Source organism: Sciurus vulgaris (assembly GCF_902686455.1).
Source record: "Sciurus vulgaris genome assembly, chromosome: 19".
NCBI classification, from domain to species: Eukaryota; Metazoa; Chordata; class Mammalia; order Rodentia; family Sciuridae; genus Sciurus; species Sciurus vulgaris.
Genome location: NC_136480.1, coordinates 31431281 through 31445958, shown reverse-complemented (window position 1 = coordinate 31445958; position 14678 = coordinate 31431281). Strand labels below are relative to the sequence as shown.

Sequence of the window (14678 nt, the reverse complement as noted above, 5' to 3'; positions counted from 1 at the left end):
CCTTCCATAGCTCTTGTTATTCCTCAGCTCAGACCTGTTCTTCAGGGAACAAAACCTATTTTACTACTACATTAATAAAGTCCCATCCAGGATCAACTGGAGGGAATTGGTCTAATAACCCTGGAAAATTAAGTGTTGCCTCATGTCCTGCAGACCTAGTGGGGAAAATAGTTTGCTGGTCTACTATGGCACCCCTACATGTGTCTGATGGAGGAGGCCCCCAAGATTCTAATAGAGCAAAGCAAGTCCATTGAAAAATTCAACGGATGTTCAAGGAACTGTATCCCAGTCTGTTATATCACCCACTAGCATTACCCAACCACAGACCTTCTGAGATAGACCCTGCCACATATGACATCCTTGAGGCCACTCATGCCTTGCTTAATCGGTCCAACTCTCCCTTGACTGTAGATTGTTGGCTTTGCCTTCAGCAAGGATATCCTGTTCCACTAGCTATCCCAATTGATTATAGAAATAACTCTGCTACCAACCTCAGAGTGATAAGTTATAAGACTATGACCAATCTTGATGCATCTTGGTCCAGTTTTGTTGGTAGAAACTGCTTACCAACTCCACCATTTCTAGTACAGCCATTCATGTACTCCAATACTACTTGCTTTTTTTTCACCTGGCTATAATAATACCTGGGATTTAGATGTAGGGACTATAACCTTTAGTGGTTTTTCTGAGACATTCAATCTTTCACAGCCATTGTGCCCCCCTAATGGCACTGTATTCATTTGTGGAGGTAATAAGGCTTTTACTCAACTGCCTATCAACTGGACTGGACTATGTGTCTTAGCTGCCTTACTCCCAGACCTAAACATTATTCCAGGAGATGAGCCTGTCCCTATACCAACAATTGACTACATTACAGGGTGACCTAAACACACTGTCACTTTCATTTCTCTACTTGCAGGACTTGGAATAACTACAGCAGAGGCCTCAGGTACTGCAGGTTTGGGGGTCTCTCTTACTCACTATACTAAATTATCCAGACAATTGGTTTCTGATGTACAGATACTCTCAAGCACCATACAAGATCTTCAAGATCAGGTAGATTCCTTGGCAGAAGTGGTCCTACAAAATAGAAGAGGTTTAGACCTTCTAACTGCCAAACAGGGAGGCATTTGTTTGGCTTTGCAGGAGAAGTGCTGCTTCTATGCCAACAAGTCAGGAATCGTTAAGGACAAGATCAAACAGCTGCAAGAAGACCTAGAAAAACACCCACGAGCACTGGCTGATAATCCACTATGGACTGGATTCAGTGGACTCCTTCCCTATCTCCTTCCCTTCTTAGGTCCCCTCCTTTTCTTGCTGCTAGTCATATCTATAGGTCCTTTGATATTCAACAAGATTATGGCTTTCATCAAAGCTCAAATTGAGGCTATACAGGTGAAACTTATTCAGGTTCATTACCATTGGCTGGAGATGATGGATTGTGATGGTGCAACGTTTGATCAATATTAGATCACAATAGACCATCACCCCTGTGCGCTGAAATGGTCAGCCAATGACAGGTAAGATTCGTGAGAGCCCATACCAACCTAAGACAGGAAATGAGGGCAAGAGCCTCATTATCCAATGATGGGTAAGGATGCTGCTCTGGCATGGACAACCTAAGACAGGCGCAGTTCCCAAGGGATTGTCACTCCAGCTCTATAAAATAAAAAAGGGGGATCCGTCCAGAGCCGGCAGGTCACACGCCTTGCCTTGCCTCATGGTCAGGTGCCTTGGCTCATGGTCAGGCGCTTTTACTCATGGTCACACCCCTTGCCTCGTCTCATGCTGAGCTAAGATGGCACCTGGCAGATGCTGGCAGGGCATGCCATTACCTGTTTACACACCTGTCTGACCATACCACGTGCATCAGACTAGATTGCGTGGTGGTTCATGATTGGACAACTACACTTCCTTATTGGAGTTCTGGTGCGGGACTAGTCTTGCCTTCGCGCACTTTACTCTGATTGGTTTCTGTACTTTATATTAACTGTGTTTATTCCTCTAATAAATGAGACTTGATCAGGCTTTAGTTTTGTCTCCATTTCTTGTGTCTCTTGTCTCACTCAATCCCAGCACCCCCCTCCAGGTACTCGTTGATGTCCTGCGGGCCGGGTCAAGGGGTGTACATCATAAAAAGAAAGAATGAGGTTAAACATAAAAAGAAATATAATTAATTTTTTTCTGTCCATATCAACAATTTCCCAATATATTCCCATGAAAGTGAAAGTATGTATCTGAAAATGATTTGTGTATGTGGACCTACCAAGAGATACTCTCTACAAAGGAAGGACATTCAATACTGTTAGTGAATCAAGATTCTGAAGGGAAGCTCACTCAAGACCAGGTTTCTGTAGTTCTCCAACATCACATCTCTGTATAATTTCTGCTGAGCCTGGTCCAGGCATCCCCATTCCTCTTGATAGAAATCAATGGCCACATCCATGAATGTCAATGGTTTCTAAAATAAGAATAAGCATATAAATGACACTTTGACCATATGATCATTCACAGAGGTTATAACTTAACCCAATGAGTGTTAAGAGAGCTGGTTCTGAAAAAGGTGAGGAACCTCAATGATTCAATAAGATAATTTTTAAAAAAGCTTGCTTGTCTAATGTATTATGTAACTCTGAGGAAAGAGGAAGACATAAGTCCAAAAGAAGTGTATATCCTATACTTTTGTGAACTAAAATGTAAAATTAAAATAAAAGAATATATTTGTATATTTTGTGTATTTCTAAGATGAGAAAGTTACACTGAGTTAGATGATTGCTTCCCAAATTGAAATGAGCACAAACATGGATTGGACATGTTGCTAATGCATAGATGGAGTCACTAGTCCTGAGACAGGATGTGGGTTTCTGAGTATGTAGCAAGCTCTTCATTGATGACAGTAGCACTTGTCCAAGAATAACAATGAGGTAGAACACTAAAGAAGAGTTCATTCATAAATCTGAATTCAAATATTTTAAGCAGTTTGTATAGTTTGCTACAATATCAAATAGCAACAAGAATCCTTTTATATCATTTCAAATACACACCTATCACTCCAAGACTTTGTCATATCTTAATGCATACACCCAAAATAATCTATTGACAGTGGTAATAGTTTTTTGTTTTTTGGTAATCTTTGAGGACATATTGTCATACATCCAATTAATGCTTTTCCTGGGTTTTTTGCAAGTTGACCTGGCCTACAATTCACAAAAAGGAACATAAATATCAAAATAAAGTCTGAAATTAAAAGAATTTTTAGAGCACTTATTGGCAGTTATTATAACTGAGGAGAGTAATGCAAACATATTAAGGAGGCAATAAAATCAAATTGATTAAATTTTATATTTTAGTACATATGGGAAAAGAGCCACTTTTTATGCACTAAAACAAGACAACTTTTCATGTAAATGAAAGTAAAAATATTCAGTTGTTTAAAATTATAATTCAACTTCTGATTGATGCTTTGTTTGTTTAAGACACTACTGAGATATAACATTGAAGAAAAGAATAAAAAAGTTAGAATTTCTGAGTCTCTTTTTATAGTTTTCACTTATCATCTATGACCTATATTTTAGAATATTATGTACTGAGAAATAGGCTTCTTTAAGTTGTTTCTTTTACTGAAAATGTAAGGAGATTTGAATGTGTATGACTTTGACCTTGAGGTAGAATAAAATGAAAACAGACAAAGCTATGGTTTCCTTCAAGCCTCCAGTTACAAAGCCAACGAGCAGTAAACAAATGAGAGTTTTTGTTCTCCAAAGCAAGTCATAAGTAAAGAAATATTAAAAAAAACCAATAATTTCTGTATAAAACATGGTGGTTTACATAGAACATTTAAAAAAATTCTAAGGAGATAATTTAAAAAGTTAAATTTATTATCATTATTGGGAAAAATCTGGCAGATAGATTTTATATAAAGTGTCAATGCACATAAAAGGAGAGCATTACGATTTTGATATGAGTGGCCATAATGAAGAATAATGAAATTAAAAGTAGAGCATAATGACAATCTTCTTCTGATAAAAGTTTTACTTGATGTTTGATACGTGTTCCATGCTATAGAAGTGCTAAAGGGTAGTTGAATAGACACTTTAATATTCTAGTGAGTGTCTTCATTTCATGGTTTGCTTTAGTATAATGAAAATCTTTCTAATATGTACTATGAGAAAGCAATTCTGATTTAATGGAAGGGATGCCAAAAGATTCAAGATTAATGTCATCCATTATGAGCATGTAAAACTGAGGGAAAGATCACAGAATTGGGCTCAATTTTGCCCCCATGGGAGATGTAAGGGTCAAGTCTACAGACATTGATGGGAAAGATGAAGAAAGATGGACTCTTAGAGCATGGGTTTCCAGGTGGAAACTGTTCCTTGCTCACTATGTCAACTTTTTCTCCCAGTCCTCTCAGGCTGATTCTCTAGTTTAGTATGGTACACATCATGCTTGTCATAGTAAAGGAAGTGATGGATTGACCCAGTGGCAGTGTTGGAAATCTTCCCAAATGTCACACTTGGACAGGGCTCCTCCAAGGAAGATGGACAGAGGGAAAGAGGTGCTGGCACCAAGTGAGGGCATGGCACAGGGTGCTGGAAAGTTCAGAGGAGCTAGAGGCCCAGGTGGCAGGACAAGCCTAGAGAGCAATAAACTCCTATGGCCATGACAGTCTGCAAAGCCCACACAAGGGACAGCAGTCCAAACTTCATCATGCCTGAGTGAGTAGAAGCAGAAAGACAAGGACATGCCTAACCTGTCTCCCATGTGGGAATGATGAAGCCCCATTAGGCACATGGTGGGCAGTCTGGGAGAGTGGTAAACAAAGTAGCCCAGTTTTGTTCAGGACAGCATGACAGACAGGACCCATCTTGTTTCTGAGGTGAGCTGGTTCATCTCCATCCCTCAAAGATTTCAGACATGCACAAAGCTGCAGAACATCTTGCTGGCTGAGAACTTTGGAAATCTTCCTCTAGTGAGAGTAGGCAGTTGTGGTAGGGTAGGGGAGGGGGTTTCCTTGAGAAATCAGCTGAGGAGTGGATGGATGGGGATTTCCAGAGACTTCAGAGCTCATGCCTGGTCTGATAGCAACCATGATTCAATGCTCCAAATGTGGCCTGATTTGCCAAATGAGGAAGTTCCTTCCTGACTCCTCTAGGCAGGGAAGACAAAAAAAACAGGCCTTGCCAAGACTCATGTGGATGAAAAGTGACCAAGAAAAGACAGATTTGGGCTCCCTGAATGCAACAGGGAGTGATTCTCTTCTAAATATTCTCTTTCAAAACTTCATTACCATAGGAAATGAATGGAATCCTCTTTTAATGTGCATTTTGTTATTTCTTAAAGTTGATGGAGCACTCAAATGGAATGTAAAAATAATAAGCATGGTTTACTTCCTTAGCAATGTCTAATGACTCTACAATAGCAAATTCAAATCTATGGTACTAACACATTTAAATGTCAAAAAGAAAATATGTTCAATACTACAGGTCATGAATCTATCACATCAATAAAAATGAAGTGTGCAAATTGAGGGGATGCTCCTATAATAATGGGCTACAAATTAACTTCTGTAAAGTAAATAAAGTAGTTTAAGACATGTTACAAAAAAAATAAATAGTAGGAAAGGAAGTTTGCAAATTTAAAAAAACATGCTATTTGGGAAGAAAAATGCAGCCCCAGATCTGGAACACACCTGAAAACCAGCTACATCTGCTTTCTTCTCTTTCCCTAGAAAAAATAACAGAATGTATCAAACAACATTACTCTATGTAAATTTATGATTACACAAATGGTATGCCTTTACGCCATGTACAAACAGAGAAACAACATGTATCCCATTTGTTTACAATAAAAATAAATAAATAAATAAATAAATACTACCTACAAAAAAAAAAAAAAAAGAATGATGTTGGTCACGAGCTTAGCATCAATAGCCTTTACAATGTTCAGGAATGTTTCTACTATCTCTATTTTTTCTAGTGTTTTCAGCATGAAGCGGTGTTTTATTTTTCTGCATCAATTGAAGTAACCATGATTCTTATCCTAAGTCTATTGACATGATGGATTACATTTATTGATTTATGAATGTTGAACCATCCCTGCATTCCAGGAATTGTGCACCACTTGATTGTGGTGCACAATTTTCTTAATATGTTTTTGGATACGGTTTGCCAATATTTTGTTAAGGATCTTAGCATCTACATTCATCAAGGATACTGGTCTAAAATTTTTTTTCCTTGATGTGTCTTTTCCTGGTTTGGGTATGTGGGTGATATAGCTTCATAGAATGGGTTTGGTAGGGTACTCTCCTTTTCTATTTCCTGGAATACTTTGAGAAGTATTGGAATGAGTTCTCTTTGAAGGTCTTGTAGAACTTGGCTGACAATCCGACTGGTCCTGGGCTTTTCTTGGATGGTAGATTTTTAATGGCTTCTTCTATTTCATTGCTTGATATTGATCTGTTTAAATCGTGTATGTCCTCCTGGTAATTTGGGAGGAGCATATGTCTCTAGAAATTTGTCAATGTCTTCCGTTGTTTCTATTTTGTTGGAATACAGATTTTCAAAGTAGCTTCTCATTATGTTCTGTATCTCAGTGGTGTCAGTCATATTTCCTTTTGCATCATGTATTTTAGTAATTTGAGTCTTCTCTCTCCTTCTCTTTGTTATTGTGGCTAAGGGTTTATCTATTTTTTTTTTTCTTTCTCAAAGAACCAACCTTTTGTTATATCAATTTTTTGATATTAATATTCAATATATTATTTAGAAACTTATTGGGAAAACATTGGGAAGGTTTTACTGTATTGGGACACAAAATAATGCACAATAAAAAATTGGCAGTAGTACATAGATAAAATATATGAAAATGAACAATTGTAGCTGTGCTCAAGTTAAAAGGAGGCTGTGATTGCTTTAGTATAATAATAGATGGATAAAGAGGCATTCCTCTGAGCTTGGATGTGGTGTTTAGCCTTTGTTGCTTTCTTAGTTTCAATATAGATTCTAGATATATTTTACAAAATAAAAACATTTAAGTTAGTCATTAATATAATTTGTGATTTTCCTGTGTTTAGTGTAATTCTTTAAGAATCAGAATAAGATTGTAGTCTGGTATTATATGAAATCAGAATAGACTAAATATTAACTATAAATTGATTTCTTTGCCCTTTAATAATAGTAAAAGTTTTTCACTGTTAAACACTGGAGTTCATGCTGGGGGTAGTTTCTTAGAAAATCTAGTGATGTGTTTGTTCTGAAGTTTGAAGGCTGGCAGATCATGGTGCCCTCAGTTTAGCAGGGAGACCAGGTTGTTTTAATGTAGCTGGGAGATGAGGTTGTTTTTGTCTAGGCTGTCATACCGAGAGAATGTGTACTTTGAGAAGAAGAGTACATTGTACTTTTGAATGTTTTTCTTATTTTAAACTAACCATAAAATTATATGATCATCAGTAAAGAAAAATATCTATAAAAAGGCTGGCAGAAAAAATAAAGAGAGATTCAGCCTCTGAATGTCTGGTGTCTCTGTGTGCTATTTCTCCACCTTGCTGAAGCCTCCCATCCACCTAGGATCCCCGACCATTAGGGCTGAAACCCCGCATATCTCCAGAGTAATAATTACTTAGTAGACAATGAATCTTATGTGAGCAATTCAGGATTTGCAAAGCACTATGATATATATGACTATTTCAGTCACATATTTTGCTTCTGTATCTAAAGAGCTGACCATGAAATTGTAGAGGAAGAACAGTTTATTTAAGGGCTGATGGTTTCAGAGGTCCATAGAAGTCTGGCTCCACTCCTCAGGGATTGAGGTGAGCATGAACATCACAGTGGAAGAGTGTGGCAGAGGGAAACAGCTCACATTGCAATGAGGAAGCAAAAAGAGAGTGTCCAGTCTCCAGATAAAAATACATACCCCAAAGTCATACCCCAATTCCAATCTCCTCCAGCCACACCCTACCTACCCCTTTAGTTACTGCAGTTAATTCCAATCAGGGCATTAAATACCTGAAGGAGTTACAACTCTCACAACCCAATCACATCTTCTCTTAACCCTCTTGCCTTTTCTCAAAAATGGGCTCTTGGGAGGTCATCTTACATACAAAATATAACAATAATTTAGCATTAAACTGCAATATCCAGAGAATAGGATATATGACTGACAGTCACAATATCTTAGGAGAGAAAATCTGATGTGGTAAAGCCATAATTCACCAACTTATCTGACCCACAAACTTGATGAAATGTATTGATATTTATGCATTCACAATAGAGGAAAATTTTGTTTTCTTCTTATTTTTCTGATAGATTTTACAAAGTTCAGCTCTGGAATTTGATTTAAAATCACCTCCCACACTGGAAAAGATGTGATAAACTTATTATCAGCATTCATGGAAAAGAAAATGGTGAAGAAAAATTTTTGATTAATGTAAAGTAAGGACAATAATTTTTCTGAAATCCAACTCTATCCTTCTTCTTTGGATACATTTTCTAGTGTTTAAAGTGCTACTAGTAAAATTATTTTGCATTTATTAAAAATGGAACTTGAAATAAGTGAACAAATCTTGAATTACAATCCAAAAAATGAACATACTAATTGTTAGACCTACTCTTCAAGTCCACTCATGGTGTCTCCTGTGGAATTCTCTAATACCTATTTTTACTTACTGAGGGACATTGTGTATTCTGGAACACATGAACATGTATGAGTTTTCCTTAGAGTTTGTTCTAATTTCCCTTCTTTCACATATCAGAGAGAAAAATAACTCCTGTATTTTCCCTTTAATACCAGTGTCTAATTTATAGGCTACCAAAAATCTCCATAAAAAGGAAGAAGTGGAAAAAAGTCTTTATATACTCATTTCATAAATGTTTTCCTATGTAGATCAAAGGGATAATAGGAAATGCTCCTAAGCCACAGAAAACCAGGTTATCTCCTGACAATCATCTCCCCATTCCTCTGACTGTCATCTAAGAAGAGAGGACCAGACACCAATAAGGCTCTACAAAAGCCAAGAGAAATAACCTCTGTGGGCTTCAAGTTTAATGCCCTGGCAGATGTGATATTTATTGCTTGCAAAAAAGAATGATGGTGGGTGAGGAAACTACTTTATGTCCTTTCAGTATTAGTTAACTTGTCATCTATGTGACCAAAAATACCTGACAAAAATAATTTAAAAAAGAATTTTTTCATTTTGAATTGCAATTTCAAAGAATTCAATCCATGCTTGGCTGTCTCCAAGACATCAACATCATGGAAGAAAGACATGGAGAAAATCTGCTGTGTCATGGAATCTAGGAAGCAGAGAGAGGCAGGAAGATGTTGGAAGAAGGTAAACCCGTGCATGCACCTCCCAGTGACCATTTCCTCTAAGTAGGTTCTAGCTCCCAGGACTACAGGCACTGACACACTCATCCACTGAAGATGCAGAACCTTTCTGATTCTATGTTAGCCTAAAAGTGTCATCTCTGACTCCTGCTGCACTGGTAACTCGGTTACCAACACATATTATTTGGGGAACAGTCCAGTTTCAAATAGGAACAGTTTCCAAAACAAACTGATAATATGAATGTGCCTACAGAACACTGAAGGAAGGGAGGCACAAAATCTTTTGCCAGCAGAGTGAGACAATTATTATCTGCTAAACTCCCATGTGGAGTATTAATCACCTGAATATAAATATTTTTAAGCTACCGTTCATTACTTGGAGATAAATGGGAATATGCTGTGTCTGATTCAGTGTTGCATGGGAAAAAATAGTTGATAATCCCATGAACTGGAGAAGGAAAACAGACTATTGGAAATGTGGTGAGGGCACTCAAAATGTGAGAATTTATCACTCCCTGAGCAGCTAGAATGAGGAAAGAGTATCTTAGATTTGAGATCCTTCTTATACTGTGAAAGACTCAGAAGAGGTGATGCCTGAGGACAAAGAATGAACTGAGGTCCTATGGGAAAACACATCCTCCCACACAGGAAACACATATGTCTATCTGGAGTCTTGCCTCATGACCATTTTAGTCACTCTAAACAAACTGTGGAGATACAGAGATGCACAGTGATGGATGGCATTATGAGGAAACTAAAGTTTACGATCACAATTTATTAAGAGTTCACACTGAAAAATTTGCCTGGCCAGGGTGTTGCTATTTCTGACACTAAGGAGTCACCTGTCCATCATTATGACCAAATACACAATCTGGACAACTATGGCTTATCTTTGACATTTACCACAGTAACATGATTCATTTTGGTCACATAGTCTGAGGTGCAGAAAAACCTTTATTCTTATTTTTGCTGAAAGAAAGCACCAAAAATATCAGAGCTTAAAGTAACAGAAGCCTATTCTTTTTCACAAATGTATGTTTTAGTGCCATAGACCAATGTCAAAGTGTTAGCAGACCCACACTGCCTTCAGAGAGTCAGGGGAGAATCATTCAGCCTTCTGGTTGCTACTAGCACTCCTTGACTTATGTTCATAAATACTTCTCTTCCCTTGTGTTGATGCAGCCATGAAAACTTGAAGATACATAATCTACCCTTACAAAGATAATAGTAGTACCACAACATGTTACAACCCTCAAACTGCACAGGGTCTGGGCACCATCAAACCAGAGATAGAAGATCCTGCAATAAGCTTATCAAGAAACCTTGAATTATAAGAGAAAAATAACTCATTATCCTTTCCTGATACCAATATGCATTATTAAAGTATAAATTTGCAATAATAAAGACCAAGCAATCTTGAAACAAAGAAATCCATAGGTATATAAAAAGTAGTTGTACTTTAAATAGAAACAGAAGGGTCTATATAAGTCCAATGACATTGAGTCTAACATTAAATGTGGAGGCATAATACTACCAAATCTAAAGGTACATGTTTGTGCTTGGGGCACAGTTCATTGAAAGTGTGCGTACAGAATGTGCAAGGCCCTGGGCTCAAACTCCAGCACAAAAATAAAAGGCTTATGCTCAGAGTAGAGGGAGATGACATTGGAAATATAACACCATAGGGTGCTGCTGACCACTCCTCCTCCAGGAACACATAGTATAATGATATTGTTTCAAGTCCCTCTTGGCAAAATAATAAATGAATCAATAGACTTTTGTACATAGGACCACAAAGAAAATATCTGCCATCAAATGTGGAAGAAAACCTAGGGTCAAATTGGACATCAGATGACAATTGGGCCACTCTCTATCCTATCCTGCATCAATGAGTTCAAAGGGAAAATACATGGCTCACTTTCAGCCTTAGTGGGTGGCATTTACTGAGGTGACTCTCCAAACTCTAATCTACAGTAACTGTAGCCCTGCCAATTCCCCCAGAAAGAAGGTTTCCTATTCACTGGATAGCTCATCTCTAACATCTTTCGTTGTGTGGACTTCCTGCTGAACTCCCAAGCTCTGGGGTCAAAGTTCACTGAGCATGTTCAAATCTCCAAAGAGCCAAATAAGGGGTTTTGAAAATAGAAAATTAAAGAGCTTAAGACAATGCTCTGTGACTTACTTTGACCAACAAACCATGAACAGATGCTCCGGGCCATGGCCTATAATATCAAGATAGACTACATCATTCCATACAGTATGTGTCCTGCCTCCAGATTGGAAACAGCTACGCTAAGGTGGAGTTCTCTCACATTGGGTGCCTGGGTGACCACAATAAGTAGAGCCTCCTCCCAACACACACTTAATAATTAGTGTGACCAAGAAATCGACCTTGGTTTAACTAAGTCATTGGGGGTATTTTCTCAAGAAACTTGGATATATCCTGATTTCTGAATTGTTGCCAAATGCTGCTATTCTTTTTCCTCTGCAAGTTTCAACAATTCTTTATCTTTGTTTTCCCCTTCTCAGCTTATTATTGAAACTTTGACCCTTTATCAGAAAAAAAAAAAGAGAAGCAAGTAGTATAAACAATATCAAACCACAAAAAGTGCAGATTTTCTATGAGTATTCAAGTATATCCATGGAGTTCATCAACAGGGATCAGGGAAGAGGAGTTATATGTCAAAGGAGTGAATTTTTCCTTAGAAGAAATTCGACAGAATAGTCTGCCATCTACTATTGCTGATACCAGAGTTTCTATCTAGCTTGATTCATGCATTTAATAGGGGAAAATACAGTATGCCACTGCTAGTCTGAGTGAGAGTTCACTTCCTGATTACTGTCCTTCCACTACTCATCCCAGGAATACGTCCAGGTCTAACAAATACTCCTAGAATTTATACAGGTACTGACTATTTAACTAATACATTTCCTTCAAAAGACTACAACCTTGAACTCCAATTTCTGGAGTAAATGTGACTGAACATGTTCAAATCACAGAGATTACAATCAAATCAATTGGCTTTGCCTTGCAAGCACAAACGTGGATAAAAAATGATGCCTGGAATCTAACAAACTTGCATCAGGGATTAAAGATAACAGGGAAACAGATTTCCTGCAGCTTGAACATAGCTGTAGGAATGGATATTATAAAACACATGAAAAATAAAACAAACTCTAGATTATAAGGAAATGGATACAAGAAAACCTTTGTACAGCTGTTGATGAGAGTATAAATTTGGTTACTTTTTTTTCAAAAATAGTTTGCAAAATCCTTTTAAAAACAATTGAATCAGAAATATGTGATTCAGTTATAATTCTGAGTATACATCTAAAAGACTCAGAATCATTGTCAAAGAAATAGCTGAACTCCATTTTCATTGCAGCACTATTCATGGTAGCAAAAATTTAAAAAAAAAAAAGTCTTTTAGAAAAATTGTTTTCCTTGATACAGAGGAATAACCCCAAGGACATTTAACCACTGAGCCACATCTCCAGCATATTTTTCTGTTTCATTTGGAGACAGGGTCTTGCTGAGTTGCTCAGTGCCCAGATAAGTTCCTGCAGCTGGCTTTGAATTATGATCCTCCTGCCTCAACCTCCTGGGCTACTGGAATAATATTTAGAGTCACTTAATGTCAAGAGATTCCTCTCAGCTCTAGGGCATCCAGCTACTCTCTTGAGAGATTCCACCCAACAATTCAAACTGCTCTCCAAGAGGACAAGACTCAGAGGCTGATATTCACTACATACCCCATGGAGTTATGAACACAGCAGATGTGGGCATCTTATATCGGTCATTTCTGAAGGACAGGACTAGGAAGACTTGACAGATTGAGATAACAAGGATCACACAGTCCATTCTTCACTGGTGAATCTTAACACAAAATATTGTGATAATGTGTCTGTGCCTTGGAAGACAGAGGGACAAGAGGCACACACAGTTTGTACAAATGCTCAAGTGATACTTCCCTGTTTCCTTCTCGCATAAATTGTTCACAAACATGAAACAAAAATTTCAACCTGTGCCATTCAGTATTTGAAGAAGTAACAATATATTTTACCAAATTGAAATATAGCCTGGGAAACAAATTGATAATGTTGAGTGGGAAAATTGGCATTGCGAATGTTAACTGTAGCTCAAAATTTAGAAAATTTTCCTATATATACACACAAATACACCACAGTATTTTCATAATCATGAACATCTACAAGAAATGGAACCTCATTAGAGATATATTCCATGCTTCAATAATCACAGCAAAATGAGTTGTCATGTGCAACTGAAAAGAACCAATCAAAAAAGAAAATTTAGTAATTCATGCATAGACCAAGGACTAGCAGGGATGGAGCCCATGTTCTGGATTTGAGTTGCTTCTTCCTGAATATTCAGCTAGCTCAGCAGGAAGGAGGAACTGAGGCCTCTAGAGACCACATCTCCTTTCATGCAGGAACCCCATGGAGTCGGGGTCCTCCTTTCACCATCCTCTCAGTCTTCAGTACACAGCCTGTGAAGATGCTGGGCTGCCAGCACAGGGACACCCTCATCCTCCTCCAATAATATTACAGAAGTTCTGCTCTCAATCCCAGGAACTCTATGCTGCCAGCACCCTGATGTCCTCATGGGGCCTCAGGCAGAGTCTGAGAACACCGTGCACTCATGTGACAAGATGCACAGCGTCCAGCTACTGGACGCAGTAGATGTAGACGTGGGGACTGAGGGCTGAGCCCCACAGAGGAGGATGATCGCGGCAGACTGAGAGGACCAGGAGCAGCCCCATCGCCATTTCTACTCCCGCCACCACCTGTCCCAAGGGCTTGGGCTTCGCCCTGGCTCCAGCTGCCTGAAGTACACTCACCATTTCCTGGTCTTCACTCTGCCCCACATTCTCCCTCTGGGTATCTCCTTCCCTGTGTCGCACAGAAACTTGGGGCTCCTGAGCACAGGAGGATAAGCTAGAAGTGGATCTGGAGAATGGCGGAGTCGAAGACAAAGGCCAGCGCTAGGTTTCAGAAGCCCGCCCTCCTTGCTGGCTGCATGCGGATTGGGCAGTCCTCACCCCGGTGCCTCTGATTGGACAGGTGTTGAGACCCTGGCCCCTGACTCTGAGCCTAGAGAACCACCTCTGAGTGACAGTCCAATGTGGCCAATCCAGGAATTAATGAGAACAGATCACAGACTTTGGGCTGTCGATTTTGGTTTTTGCGATACTAGGACTCAACCCAAGGGCACTTTACACTGAAGCAAATTCCCACTCCTTTCTAATGTTTTAGACAGGGTCTCATGAATTTGCTTAGGCTTGCTTCAGGATCAGAGGCACATACCACCGCACCTGGCTTTAGTTTTTGTG

At 38.6% G+C, this 14678-nt stretch overlaps 1 long non-coding RNA gene across 2 annotated transcripts; it reads right to left on the bottom strand.

Annotated features, from left to right (window-relative positions):
* Nucleotides 1-2345: 2345 nt before the first annotated feature.
* On the bottom strand, nt 2346-14302 carry LOC306650418. Of its 2 annotated transcripts, none has more exons than XR_013760918.1 (3): nt 14187-14302; nt 13502-13610; nt 2346-2461 (listed from the first exon to the last, which is right to left on the bottom strand). It is a non-coding gene; the product is annotated as an uncharacterized lncRNA (long non-coding RNA). The 2 variants fall into 2 exon arrangements; XR_013760919.1 differs by lacking the exon at nt 2346-2461 and adding an exon at nt 12422-13238.
* Between the last annotated feature and the right edge of the window lie 376 nt (nt 14303-14678).